At 36.1% G+C, this 14,303-nt stretch overlaps 1 pseudogene; it reads left to right on the top strand.

Annotated features, from left to right (window-relative positions):
- Positions 1-4,668: 4,668 nt before the first annotated feature.
- On the top strand, positions 4,669-5,811 carry LOC103222194 (nucleoporin Nup43 pseudogene; annotated as a pseudogene).
- Positions 5,812-14,303: the final 8,492 nt, after the last annotated feature.

The raw sequence follows: 14,303 nt of genomic DNA, 5'->3' as shown, positions 1-14,303 counted from the left end.
ATTTATGGATTCAAAAATATTAGCAAATCTCAAACAAGATAATTATAAAAACCACCACTAAGCACATCACAAATAAAATACAAAAAAATAAAAAATAAAAATTAAGAAAAAGTCTTAAAAAAAAAAAGCCAGAGAAAAATGGAATATAATGTACAGGGAAAGAGTAATTCTAAACATTGTTAATTACTAATTAAAAATCACCAAGGTCAGAAAGCAGTAGAACAACAGCCTTAAAGCGCTGAAGGAAGGAAAGAGAAAAAATAATCAGAATTCTGTATCTGTCTCAGAAACTGGAAATTATTCTTCAAAAATGAAAGTGAACTAAAAATACACACATAAAAATGAAAGAATCAGGTCCCAAGACATTTGCACTATTAAAAAAAATGTTAAAGGAAGTTTTTAAAATCATACCAAATTGAAAGTGAAATCTACATGAAGGAAAGGCAAGGCTTAGACAAAATATCTGGACAAATTTAACACCTTTTTATTTTTAATTGATTTCAGATTCATATGAGTGTTTAAAGCAAACATGTTAACATTGTATCTCAGAGCCCACGGTGATTGCAGATGGATACATATGGAAACTGCAGTATGAGTGAAGGAGTAGGGGGTGGACATGCATTGCTGCTAAGTATTTTCTTCATAGTGTGTAAAACTGAAAAATGTTAACTCCAACTAGACTCCGAAAAGTTACAGATTCATATTGTAATCCCTGTTTTAACCACAATAGACTTAATGCTAAGCGGCATATCTAAAAATCCATTAGATGATAGAAAATGAGCTTCTGAAAACATTTTCAAAGAATCCAAAAGAATTGAGGAAAGAGAAACAGAGGGAAAAAATGAGAGTGGATACACAGAAAATGTAGATCTAAATTCAAAAGCCAAAAAATTATGTAAATATGAATATGATAGCACTCCAATTAAAAGACAGAAAGTATTAGAATAGGTTAAAAGACATGTTCCAACTATATACTATCTACAAAAGACAGACTTGAATATAATGTCACAGGTAGGTTGAAAGCAGACGAATGAAAAGTGGTAAGACACGAACGCTGGAGTGACAATATTAACATCAGATACTAGCAATTTGAAGTAAAAGCGTTACAAGAAATAAAATGAGTTATTTTCTAATAATAAATGTGTCTATTCTTTAGGAATACATAACAATCATAAATGTCTATGTGCCTGGTAAAAGCTCTTAAATACATGAAGCAAGCATAAACATTAAAAGGAGACTTAGGAGATGTAGATCTTTTCATGGTCATAGTTGGAGATGTTAACATCACTTTTTCAGTAGTTGGTAGACTAGTTAGGTTGAAGAAAATCAGTAAAGATAAAGACGATCTGAACAAGAACAATAACTTTGACTTTTCAAATGTATATAGTATATTCATTGAGATAGATCATATGGTACTTTACAAAACAAGGCTAGATATAATAAAAATGGCTGAAATAACACAGTGTATGTTTTCTGACAATAATAAAATTAAATTAAAAACCAGTAACAGGCTGGGCATGGTGGCTCATGCTTGTAATCCCAGCACTTTGGAAGGCAGAGGTGGGCAGATCACAAAGTCAGGAGTTCGAGACTAGCCTGGCCAATATGGCGAAACCCCATTTCTACTAAAAAAATACAAAAAGTTGCTGGGCCTGGTGGTGTGCACCTGTATTCCCAGCTACTCAGGAGACTAAGGCAGGAGAATCGCATGAACCCGGGAGGAGGAGGTTGCAGTGAGCCAAGATTGCGCCACGGCACTCCAGTCTGGGTGACAGAGCGAGACTCTGTCAAAAAAAAAAAACAAAAGAAAACATAACAAAACAAAAAAATAAGATATATAGAAAAACGCAAATATTTGGAAATTAAACAGCATAATTTTCAATAATTTTCAAAGACAAAATCATAAAAATTAGAACTATTTTAAATTAAATGATACAGAAAATGTTACATATAAAAATATACTGCATGCAGTTAAAAATGTTTAGAAGAAATTTCATAACTTTAGATTCTTATAATAGAAAGAAAGAAAAACCTAAAATTCATGATCTATGGTTCATCCTAAGTAGGCAGAAAAAAGAAAGTAAAGTAAATCTTAAGTAACATAACAGTAGAATTCAATAAAATAGAAAACAAAACAACACACACACAAAAAAAGCCAAAAGTGGCACTTTCAAAAGATCCACAAATTGATAGATCCATGTGTTCAAGAAAACAAAAAAGAAAAGGCACAGATATCAGTAATGAAAAAAGTATTTCTGACTACTGATCCTACAGACAATAAATTATAAAGTAATATGAACAACTTAATGAAATCTACAGACACACACACACATAATACACACACACTTTCACTGGTGAATTACATCAAACATTTAAAAAGTACCAGTCTCGGCTGGGCGCGGTGGCTCACCCCTGTAATCCTAGTTCTTTGGGAGGCCGATGTGGGCGGATCATCTGCGGTCAGGAATTTTGAGACTAGCCTGACCAACATGGTGAAATCCTGTCTCTACTAACAGTACAAAATTAGTCGGGCGTGGTGGCACGTGCCTGTAATCCCAGCTACTCAGGAGGCTGAGGCAAGGGAATCGCTTAAACCCGGGAGACGGAGGTTGCAGTGAGCCGAGATCACGCTATTGCACTCCAGCCTGGAGACAGAGCAAAACTGCATCTCAAAAAATAAAATAAAATAAAATAAAGTACCAGAAGTATCCGTTTTAAACAAACTCTGTCAAAAATGAAACAAGAAATAACTCTAATACCAAAACTCAAAAAAGACATTATAAAAATAGAAAATTACAAGCCAATAACCCTAAGGAATCTACCCCTTAATAAAATATTAGCAAGTTGAATCCACCTATGATAATACCTTACAACTAAATGGAATTTATTTTAAAAACTGCTAGATTGGTTTAATGTTCAATGCTAATCAATATAATTTGCCATAATATCAGAATAAAAGAATAATCATGTGATCATTTCAGTAAGTGTGTAAAAATATTTAACAAAGCTTAACTCTCAGGCGCACTACAAAGTCTTCAGAAAACAGGAATCAGAGGGAATCCCATTGACTTAATAAAGGGTAATCATTAAAAAAAAAAAACCGAAGGTAACATTTTACTTAATAGTGAATCATTGCAGAAATTTCCCCTCAGTTTGGGAATAAGGGATGAGTACTTTCATTATTTCTTACCAATATTTAACTAAATGGCCTAGCCATTATAACTAACTAAATAAGCCAAAAGCATAAAAGTGACAGAGGAAGAAATAAAACTTACTCTATTTGCAGATGACATAATTGCTTATGTAGAAAATTTTAAGGAACCTATCTATAAAATGGTTTTTTAAACTAACTAATGAATTCAGCATATTCACAAGGTAGAAGTTAACGAATAAAATACATTGTATTCATATATGTGAGTAGAAAATATTTAGAAAAAAAAATTTAAAAAGCAATTTATAATGAGGTCACAATCATAAAACACTTATGAATAATCATGAAAATATATGCAAAGTCTCTCAATAAAAGCTATATTTTATTATGTGTTTGCAGAGAAAATTTTAAAAACACCAGAAGATAGATGTAAAGATGGATTATGTTCATAGACCAGAGTGATCAATATTATTAAGATGCCAATAGCCAAATTTATCTCTAGATCAAATAATACTCACCATTACTCTTTTGCTTACTTGTAGAAGAGTTTTTATAGAAATTGACAAATTAATCTTAAAATTGATACGAAAACAAAAAATAGAAAATCTTAAAAATGAAAAACAAAATTAGAAGAATTATACTATCTGATTTTAAGACTTCCAGTAAAGCTACTGCACAAAGGAGTGTGGAAATGGCATAAGTAACAAATAATAAATTAACAAAGGAAAATTAGAAGCCCAGAAATAGACCCAGTCATTGGGTTTTCACAAAGAAACCAAAGAAATTTAATGGATAAAAGTAAGTCTTTTACACAAATTATGCAGGAAAAACTATTTTAAAAATATTTTTAAAATAAGCCTCACCCCTATTTCACACCACACACAAATATTAATTTGAATTGGATCATCAATTTAAACATAAAAGCTGAAATCATAGAGTTTATTAAAAACATAAATCTTTATAATCTTGAGGTTAGCAAATATTTCTTAGACAAGTCACAGAAAGCAAAAAATCGAAAGTAATAAATTATACTTTTTAAAATTAAAATTATCTACTCTTCAACAACACTGTTGAGAAAAGAAACAGGTAAATCATCTATTAGAAGAAAATATTTGAAAAGTATATATTTAACAAAGGACGAGTATCTAAGATACATAAATATCTTGTATAACTCAGTAATTAGAGTAAATAACCCCATAAAAAATGGGCCAATGAGTTGTACAGACAAGGAAACCAACTGTGAATCAGTACATGAAAAATGGGAAAACGTAATCATCAGGGAACTCTGAGAAGTCACAAAGAGGTATCACTACACACCTACCGTCATGGCTGAAATTAAAATGATTGGCAATACTAAAACTTAGTGAGAATTTGAAGAGATAAGTATCGTAGCATATTATGGGAATGTAAAATGGTTCAACTATGTTTTTAAATTGTTCGGCAGTTAAAGTTAAACACGAACCTGTCATCCCTGTGGCACAGGCATTTCATTTACTCAAGAGATTATGGTTTTCGGCATGGAGGAAATTGATGCGAAGTTTGTGTCTCAGAAAATCCACAAAACCCGCTGGCGACCGCTGCCTCCGGGAAGTTTGCAGACCGTGGAGACGTTTGCTACAGGATCTTGGGACAATGAGGAAAATTATGTTTCACCGTGGTCTATTGGAGATTTTGGAAACTTGGACTCTGATGGAGGGTTTGAAGGAGACCATCAGTTATTGTGTGGTATCAGACACCATGGTGATGTCATGGATTTACCGTCTTTTGACCAGGAAAGAATTGTCACTGCTTCATCAACAGGATGTGTAACAGTTTTCCTTCACCATCCAAATAACCAGACTCTGTCAGTCAACCAGCAGTGGACTACAGCTCACTACCACGCAGGCCCTGGCACTCCTTCCTACAGCAGTGCACCATGTGCAGGTGTTGTGTGCAACAACCCAGAAATCGTTACAGTTGGAGAGCATGGTCGAATAAATCTCTTCAAAGCTGATCACAAGGAAGCTACAAGAACCATAGACAATGCAGATAGTAGTACATTCCATGCTGTAACCTTTCTTCAAATTCCTGAGATTCTTACTGTAAATTCAATTGAACAGTTGAAAACATGGGATTTCCGACAACAAGGAAATGAGCCTTCTCATAGATTGTCACTGACTAGTGACCGAGTGCCACTCCACTGTGTTGATAGACATCCCAACCAACAGCATGTTGTAGCTACTGGTGGCCAAGATGGAATGTTGGGTATTTGAGATGTTAGACAAGGTGCTATGCCTGTATGTCTGCTGAAGGCTCGTGAAGCTGAAATGTGGGAAGTTCACTTTCACCCGTCCAACCCAGATCATCTGTTTACCAGCTCTGAAGATGGATCCCTCTGGCACTGGGATGCTTCTACAGATGTACCTGAAAAGTTGTCACGCTTTCACCAAGGAGGCAGAAGCAGTACTTTTTTGTCTCAGAGCATTAGTAACCAAGCTAATGTTCACCAGTCTGTCATTAGCTCCTGGCTCAGCACTGATCCGGCAAAAGACCAAATTGAAATGACAAGCTTCCTTCCCAGTAGGTCTCTGTCTGTGAACAGTTTGGATGTTTTAGATCCTTGTCTTGTTTGTGGAACCGATGCAGAAGCAATTTATGTTGCTAGGTATCTTTTTTCATAGAAATACTGTAATTATAAGATTTCAGATAGAACATACAATTGGCCTTTTGAAATCCAACTTCTGTGCAAAATTTTATCATCAGAAAATGCGAGGGTTGCAGGGGAAACATCAGTAAACTACCATTAATGTCAATGCCCAGTTTTGGCCTTTGTTAGCCTGACACTCCCAAATAGTTGTAGAATCCGATAGATAGATGACTAATGGCAAAAGATCGTGAACATGTGGAAGAAAATCAATGGGGTTCTGGTGCTGATGGATAGGCTGCCTTCAGAGTGTTACTGACAGACAGCTCATGGAACTAGTTCTTTGTTTTTGATGTTGTGGGAATTAACACATCAGTGGTGGTTATGGGGACCACCAACGGGTTCCTACAGTTTTTATCAGTAGTATGTGGAGTATATGCCTTCCTAGTGGCAGTTGCCAATGTTAACGATTATTCTTTTTACTGCAAGTATTTCCTGTGATCCTTCCACACTTTATTTCCTTAATAATAATAATAAATTTTTTCAGAAAGAATTGAGTAGAGCAAAAATGACAAAGATGTATAGCTGTGTTCGATTTTTTTTTTCTTTTTTGAGGCAGAGTCTTGCTCTGCCGCAGTGCAGTGGTGCAATCTCGGCTCACTGCAACCTCCGCCTCCTTCCAGGTTCAAGCGATTCTCCTGCCTCAGCCTCCTGAGTAGCTGGAACTACAGGTGTGCACCACCACGCCCAGCTAATTTTTGTATTTTTAGTAGAGACGGAGTTTCACCATGTTGGCCAGGATGGTCTCAATCTCTTGACCTCATGATCCACCCGCCTCGACCTCCCAATGTGCTGGGATTACAGGTGCAAGCCACTGTGCCCATCCTGAATTTTTTTTAAGGTAAAAATGTTTTGACAAGTTCCTTTTTCAGAATAGGTTTTTGAGCAGAACTCTTTCAGCTCCTTAGACCCAACTTTATTTTTGTTGAAAAGGGAAAAAATACAACATTTTTCCTGAGGAATTTAGCTTTTGTTTAGCTTGACAGCATAGTTGAAAGTTGCCAAACTGGACATTGTGCAATAAAGTAGAATTCTATATTGATAAGTGAACTGATTTCCAAACTAAAATTTGATAGATAAAAGTGTGATTAATCAAATGGTGATATGATCAGAGTAAAGAATTTTGCCATTTTAATCCTTTTATTTTGTTTTAGCCACCTATAGTCTTACCAACCATCTTTATCCTATCCTTATCTGCAGGGATAATAATGACCTAATGTAGTGTTTTAAGATAATTTAATGATACTATCTTTCCAAAGTTTGTTAGATTTTAAATGTGTTATTGACCTGAGACCTTAATGACAAATCACTGCTATTAGGCAATTGAAGTGTTAATTTACTTTGTAATTCCAATAATCATGGTTATAGAATTATGGTAAGGTTTTGCTTTTCTGTCCTAGTAAATGTATACATTTTTTGAGACGGAGTTTCGCTCTTGTTGCTGAGGCTGGAGTGAAATGGCACAGTCTCAGCTCACTGCAACCTCCGTCTCTTATGTTCAAGCAATTCTCCTGCCTCAGCCTTCCGAGTAGCTGGGATTACAACCATGCGCCGTCATACCCTGATAATTTTTTTTTTTGAGATGAAGTTTCGCTCTTTCGCCCAGGCTGGAGTGCAGAGGCGCTACTCTCGGCTCACTGCAACGTCCACCTTCTGGTTTCAAGTGATTCTACTGCCTCAGTCTCCCGCGTAGCTAGGATTACTTACAGGTACTCGCCACTGTTCCCAGCTAATTTTTGTATTTTTAGTAGAGACGGGGTTTCACTGTGTTGGCCAGGCTGGTCTTGAACTCCTGACCTCATGATCCACCTGCCTCAGCTTCCCAAAATGCTGAGATTACCGGCGTGAGCCGCCGCTTCTGGCAGATGTTTGTATTAATAGTAGAGACAGGGTTTCACCATGTTGGCCAGGGCTGGTCTCGAACTCCTGACCACGGGTAATCAGCCCTCCTTGGCCTCCAAAAGTGCTTGGATTACAGGCGTGAGCCACCACGCCCTACCTATTTGCAATTCTTTTAATGCCACTTTACCTCAGGAGTTTTGGATTTTTGATCTGTCTATAGTATTATTGCTGGGACTAATTTTTTAAAGAATTTTTGTTACTACTAAATAGTTACAGAAAAAGCAAAGTCTAAAAGAAAAATTTAAGTACTTAGAATTTCAAGCACACAATATTCTTTTCATATCCGTTTCTATCTATCAATGTACATAATTTTTTAATAAAATGAAATATACATTAAAAAGACATTATAAAATGTTTATGTAATTATGTATATGTGGTAATGTAAATTATATATGTGTATTCACAAAGATATTGTAAAAGAATATTCATTGCAGCTTTATTCATAATAAAGGTTGAAAACAGCTCAGGTGTCCATCCATAGGAGAATGAATAAACAGACTAATACAACAAAATACTACTTAGTAGTAAAAAAGAAGCAAAACACTAATACGCAAGACATACCAATCTCAAAAACATTATATTGAACAGAAGAAGCTCTACACAAATAATAAGTACTACATAATTCCTTTTATATAAAGTTATAAAATAGGTAAAAATAATCCAAGTCTGTAAAAATTTAGAACAGTGGTATGAGGGTATGGGGACAGGATTCAGTTAACAGGGACGTTGGTTGATGTAATGTTCTATTTATTGATCGGATTTGGGTTACGGAGATGTATGCACTACTAACCATTAGTGAATACACCTACTTAAGATTTCTACATTTTACTGCAGTCAGTTTTACAACAAAATATTGAAATCCTAAATACTGAACTCTACTCAATGGTATACATGCTGAATATTAAAAGTGATGGTAATAATGTCTACAATTTATTTTGAAAAGTACCAAGAACGAGATAGAGTGATGGATGGAGGAGAGATAGATACGTGGATATATACATGGTAAGATGACAATAGTAATGTGTCAATGGTAGAAATCATGTGGTGAATAGAAGTAAGGGAATTCACCCTCAAATTTACTGCAAGTTTGAAATCTTCATAGCACGATGTTGAAATAAAGTTTTTATTCTTTCATTCCACTCTCATGTCACTTAGGTTTACACTCTGAGAATATTTAATGAGATAATATTTGCAAAGCCCTTAAAATAATGTTTGGTATATAGTGAGTGCTAAATGAGGGGTTTGTTTTTGTTCTTTAAAGCTAACTCATTAATCAAATAGCAAAATACTTGTAAGTATGAAATTAGATGTTGTCACCCTGCAATGCACTGGTTAATGAGAAATTTTCAAAATGGGTTTGTGCTGTAATTTAAACAGACCTAGAATTGGCTTGAGTTGTTTTCTCCATGTACCTGCATGGCACCGACCTCTCATCAAGGAAGGTTCAGAGTCGCCGTGTTACTGTGTAAGCTCCAGTCCAAAGGGTGATTTGAGTGAGTTTGTCAACATTGTTTTTTGATAACAATAAGACTGATAATTTGCAGCTGGTGTCAGTGATAACCCTGGAGAGCTCTGCTCTTGGGACTGATTGCATAGGAAGAATATGAATATGTAACCAGCAGCATATAAGAAATTTTGGCCAAAACTTCATTTGGGGCTTCCTGGTTCCAAAATATCCCATGTGCAGGTGAATGTTTGGTTAATCTAGAGACACAGCTCCGTTGGAAAGGCCCACACAGAGGGAGAGCAGTGGCATCTCTCGACTGCTATCCCCAGCCTTAGCTGTACCTTACTTAATACTGCAGCCATCCTGTGCCCTTAGCCATCCTTAGTTGTACCCTACTTAATGCTACAGACATCCTGTGCCCTTCTTGTGCAGTAGACTTTTGATTTGTAAGCATTGCCATTTGAGGTCCTGTGGGCCTACTTTAGCAATACAGAACCCTCACTGCTACCTTTAGCGCAGTATTTTAGTATAATTTTCTTTTAAATCAAATTAAATGAAGAACATCATTTCACACAGAGTTTTTTTTGTTTTGTTTTTTAAGAAAAGAGATGGTAGAGGCAAGTGTTATCCTCAGTGGAATAGTGTCCAGCACCTCATGAGAGAAAAACACCTCATGTCTAATAATGCAAATGACCTTTGACTAGGTGGGTTAGCAGTATCTAATCTAAACCAATAGTAGGACAACACAGTTTTGAAGATATAGTGAAATCTATTTTATTGAGACACTAAACAAAAGAAAATCAACTGTAATTTTCCTCGAATTTGCTTAAAAGCAGCACATAATGTTTCATTTATCAATACAACCAAGATGCCAGACTTTTTTTTAACACAGTTATCAGTTGGAACATTGTGATGGTATTCTGATGATCTCCAAAAGTGAATCATGTACATGCATGTGTACACATTGTACTGTCTTCTTCATCAAATAAAAAATTATCAATATCTTGACTAAAGGGAAGTGGCAAATAATCTATGTGTAATCCACTGTACCCCACTACTATAAGTCAGGCTGGATAGACTATCAACTACGAAGCTACCTGGTTCTTTTTTATTTTTAGTTTGTGGCTTTTAAAAATTTTTTCTTTTTGTGCAAATCAGTTTAAAATTCAGTTGTTATCACAGTTTATGTGCAATTTATACATTTTTTAGCTTAAAATTCCAACATAAGCATTTTTCCATGTTGTTGTGAATATACATAAAAATCATTTTTAATGGCTGAGTCACAGTATTAGAAGATAAACCACATATTACATAAAAATTTCTCTACTTTTGGACATTTACATGTGTTTGTTTACTTGCTTTTTTATTATAAATGCTGACATATTCACTTCTCTCTATATAACTATTGCCACATTTTGAATTATATTTTAATGTGTAGAGTTAAAAAAAAACCCTAGAAACAATATGATCAGGGAGTTCACAAAAGATAAAGTGGAAACAACCAAGCAGCATGTTTTAAAATGTTGAATCTACCTGATTTTCTTAAACCATTTAGGATTCTGAAACTGACGAATATACATGATTCCAAGGGTGTAAAAAACTGGGTGTCAGGTAATCACTTACACTTAGAAGAGTCCATTAAACACAGTCCATTTAAAACAATTAAATGGCACACATGTAAAGCATTATTACAAAAAATAAAATAGGATGCTGAGTTGTGAAGGGGTTGTTCAAGACTTACTCAACATTATCCTGCTAAACACTGCATCTTTAAGATATTTCTTGAAGAAATATTCTTTGTCCAATTAAATTGGAAACACTTTGCATGGATTATCCACCACCCACCCCGCCCCCCAGCAAAGTCACCATGAAGAAAAACTGACTAAAGCCATGGAAAAAACCTGCAGGAAATAAGCTTGCTTCATTTTGCGGTCAGTCAACAGTTTATCATGCTGTCCCTTCATTGTTATTATTCCTTATTTCAGCATGGGATCCTTTTCTCTTGGCAGCAATACCAGTGTCTTAAGTGTAGTTCACTTCCAGACAAGCTGGATTATTCTAGGAAAAAGAATTTTCTGGAATTGAGAGTTTGTAGGAAAGGATAGTATGCACAAAAGAGAAAAAAGGAAAAAAAACTTACCACAGTTGGCAAAATACTTTCACCTGACATGACCTGAACAAATTTTCTTTTTTCACCTTACTTGCCTGGATGGGTATTTTTACAATAAGCCTATGAAAAACTCAGTACCATGGATTGAATGCAATATATTTTTTCTTTTTTTTTTAATTATACTTTAAGTTCTAGGGTACATGACCACAATGTGCAGGTTTGTTACATATGTGTACATGTGCTATGTTGGTGTGCTGCACTCATTAACTTGTCATTTACATTAGGTGTATCTCCTAATGCTACCCCTCCCCTCTGCCCTCCCCCAACCCCACGACACGCCTCAGTGTGTGATGTTCCCCTTCCGGAGTCCAAGTGATCTCATTGTTCAGTTCCCGCCTATGAGTGAGAACATGCGGTGTTTGGTTTTTTGTCCTTGCGATAGTTTGCTAAGAATGATGATTTCCAGCTGCATCCATGTCCCTACAAAAGACATGAACTCATCATTTTTTATGGCTGCATAGTATTCCATAGTGTATATGTGCCACATTTTCTTAATCCAGTCTATCATTGATGGACATTTGGGTTGGTTGTAAGTCTTTGCTATGGTGAATAGTGCCACAATAAACATACGTGTGCATGTGTCTTTATAGCAGCATGATTTATAATCCTTTGGGTATACACTCAGTAATGGGATTGCTGGGTCAAATGGTATTTCTAGTTCTAGATCCTTGAGGAATCACCACACTGTCTTCCACAATGGCTGAAGTAGTCCCACTGACAGTGTAAAAGTGTTCCTATTTCTCCACATCCTCTCCAGCACCTGTTGTTTCCTGACATTTTAATGATCGCCATTCTAACTGGTGTGAGATGGTATCTCATTGTGGCTTTGATTTGCATTTCTCTGATGGCCAGTGATGATGAGCATTTTTTCATGTGTCTGTTGGCTGCATAAATGTCTTCTTTTGAGAAGTGTCTGTTCATATCCTTTGCCCACTTTTTGATGGGGTTGTTTGTATTTTTCTTGTAAATTTGTTTGAGTTCTTTGTAGATTCTGGATATTAGCTTTTTGTCAGATGAATAGATTTCAAAAATTTTCTCCCATTCTGTAGTAGCCTGTTCACTCTGATGGTAGTTTCTTTTGCTGTGCAGAAGCTCTTTAGTTTAATTAGATCTCATTTGTCAATTTTGGCTTCTGTTGGCCTTGCTTTTGGTGTTTTAGACATGAAGTCCTTGCCCATGCCTATGTCCTGGATGGTATTGTCTAGATTTTCTTCTAGGGTTTTTATGGTTTTAAGTCTAACATTTACGTCTTTAATCCATCTTGAACTAACTTTTATATAAGGTGTTAGGAAGGGATCCAGTTTCAGCTTTCTACTCACGGTTAGCCAGTTTTCCCAGTACCATGTATTAAACAGGGAATCCTTTCCCCATTTCTTATTTTTGTCAAGTTTGTCAAAAATCAGATGGCTGTAGATGTGTGATATTATTTCTGAGGGCTTTGTTCTGTTCCATTGGTCTATATCTCTGTGTTGGTACCAGTATCATGCTGTTTTGGTTACTGTAGCCTTGTAGCATAGTTTGAAGTCAGGTAGCATGATGCCTTCAGCTTTGTTCTTTTGGCTTAGGATTGTCTTGGCAATGTAGGCTCTTTTTTGGTTCCATATGAACTTTTAAAGTAGTTTTTTCCAATTCTGTGAAGAAAGTCATTGGTAGCTGGATGGGGATGGCATTGAATCTATAAATTACATTGGGCAGTATTGCCATTTTCATGATATTGATTCTTCCTATCCATGAGCATGGAATGTTCTTCCATTTGTTTGTGTCCTCTTTCATTTTGTTGAGCAGTGGTTTGCAGTTCTCCTTGACGAGGTCCTTCACATGCTTTGCAAGTTGGATTCTTAGGTATTTTATTCTCTTTGAAGCAATTGTGAATGGGAGTTCACTTGTGATTTGGCTCTCTGTTTGTCTGTTATCAGTGTATAAGAAGGCTTGTGATTTTTGCACACTGATTTTGTATCCTGAGACTTTGCTGAAGTTGCTTATCAGCTTAAGGAGACTTTGGGCTGAGACAATGGCGTTTTCTAAATATACAATCATGTAATCTGCACACAGGGACAATTTGACTTCCACTTTTCCTAATTGAATACCCTTTATTTCTTTCTCCTCTCTGATTGCCCTGGCCAGAATTTCCAATACTATGTTGAATAGGAGTGGTGAGAGAGGGCATCCCTGTCTTCTGCCAGTTTTCAAAGGGAATGCTTCCAGTTTTTGCCCATTCAGTATGATATTGGTTGTGGGTTTGTCAAAAATAATCTTATTACTTTGAGATATGTCCCATCAATACCTAATTTATTGAGAGTTTTAAGCATGAAGGGCTATTGAATTTTGTCAAAGGCCTTTTCTGCATCTGTTGAGATAATCATGTGATTTTTGTCTTTGGTTCTGTTTATATGCTGGATTACGTTTATTTATTTGCATATGTTGAATCAGCCTTGCATCCCTGGGATGAAGCCCTCTTGATCATGGTGGATAAGTTTTTTGATATGCTGCTGGATTCAGTTTGCCAGTATTTTACTAAGGATTTTTGCATCAATGTTCATCAGGGATATTGGTCTAAAATTCTTTTTTTGTTGTGTCTCTGCCAGGCTTTGCTTTCAAGATGATGCTGGCCTCATAAAGTGAGTTAGGGAGGATTCCTTCTTTTTCTATTGATTGGAATAGTTTCAGAAGGAATGGTAGCAGCTCCTCCTTGTACCTCTGGTAGAATTTGGTTGTGAATCCCTCTGGTCCTGGACTTTTTTTGGTTGGTAGGCTATTAATTCCAGTGGGTCCCTGACCCCTGAGTAGCCTAACTGGGAGGCACCCCCCAGTAGGGGCAGACTGACACCTCACACGTTCAGGTACCCCTCTGAGATGAAGTTTCCAGAGGAAAGATCAGGCAGCAGCACTTGCTGTTCAGCAATATTCACTGTTCTGCAGCCTGTGCTGCTGTTACCCAGGCAAACAGCGT

Source organism: Chlorocebus sabaeus, chromosome 17 (genome assembly GCF_047675955.1).
Source record: "Chlorocebus sabaeus isolate Y175 chromosome 17, mChlSab1.0.hap1, whole genome shotgun sequence".
Lineage (NCBI taxonomy): Eukaryota > Metazoa > Chordata > Mammalia > Primates > Cercopithecidae > Chlorocebus > Chlorocebus sabaeus.
The sequence above is the reverse complement of the archived record's forward strand: the minus strand, read 5'-3'. Positions and strand labels throughout refer to the sequence as shown.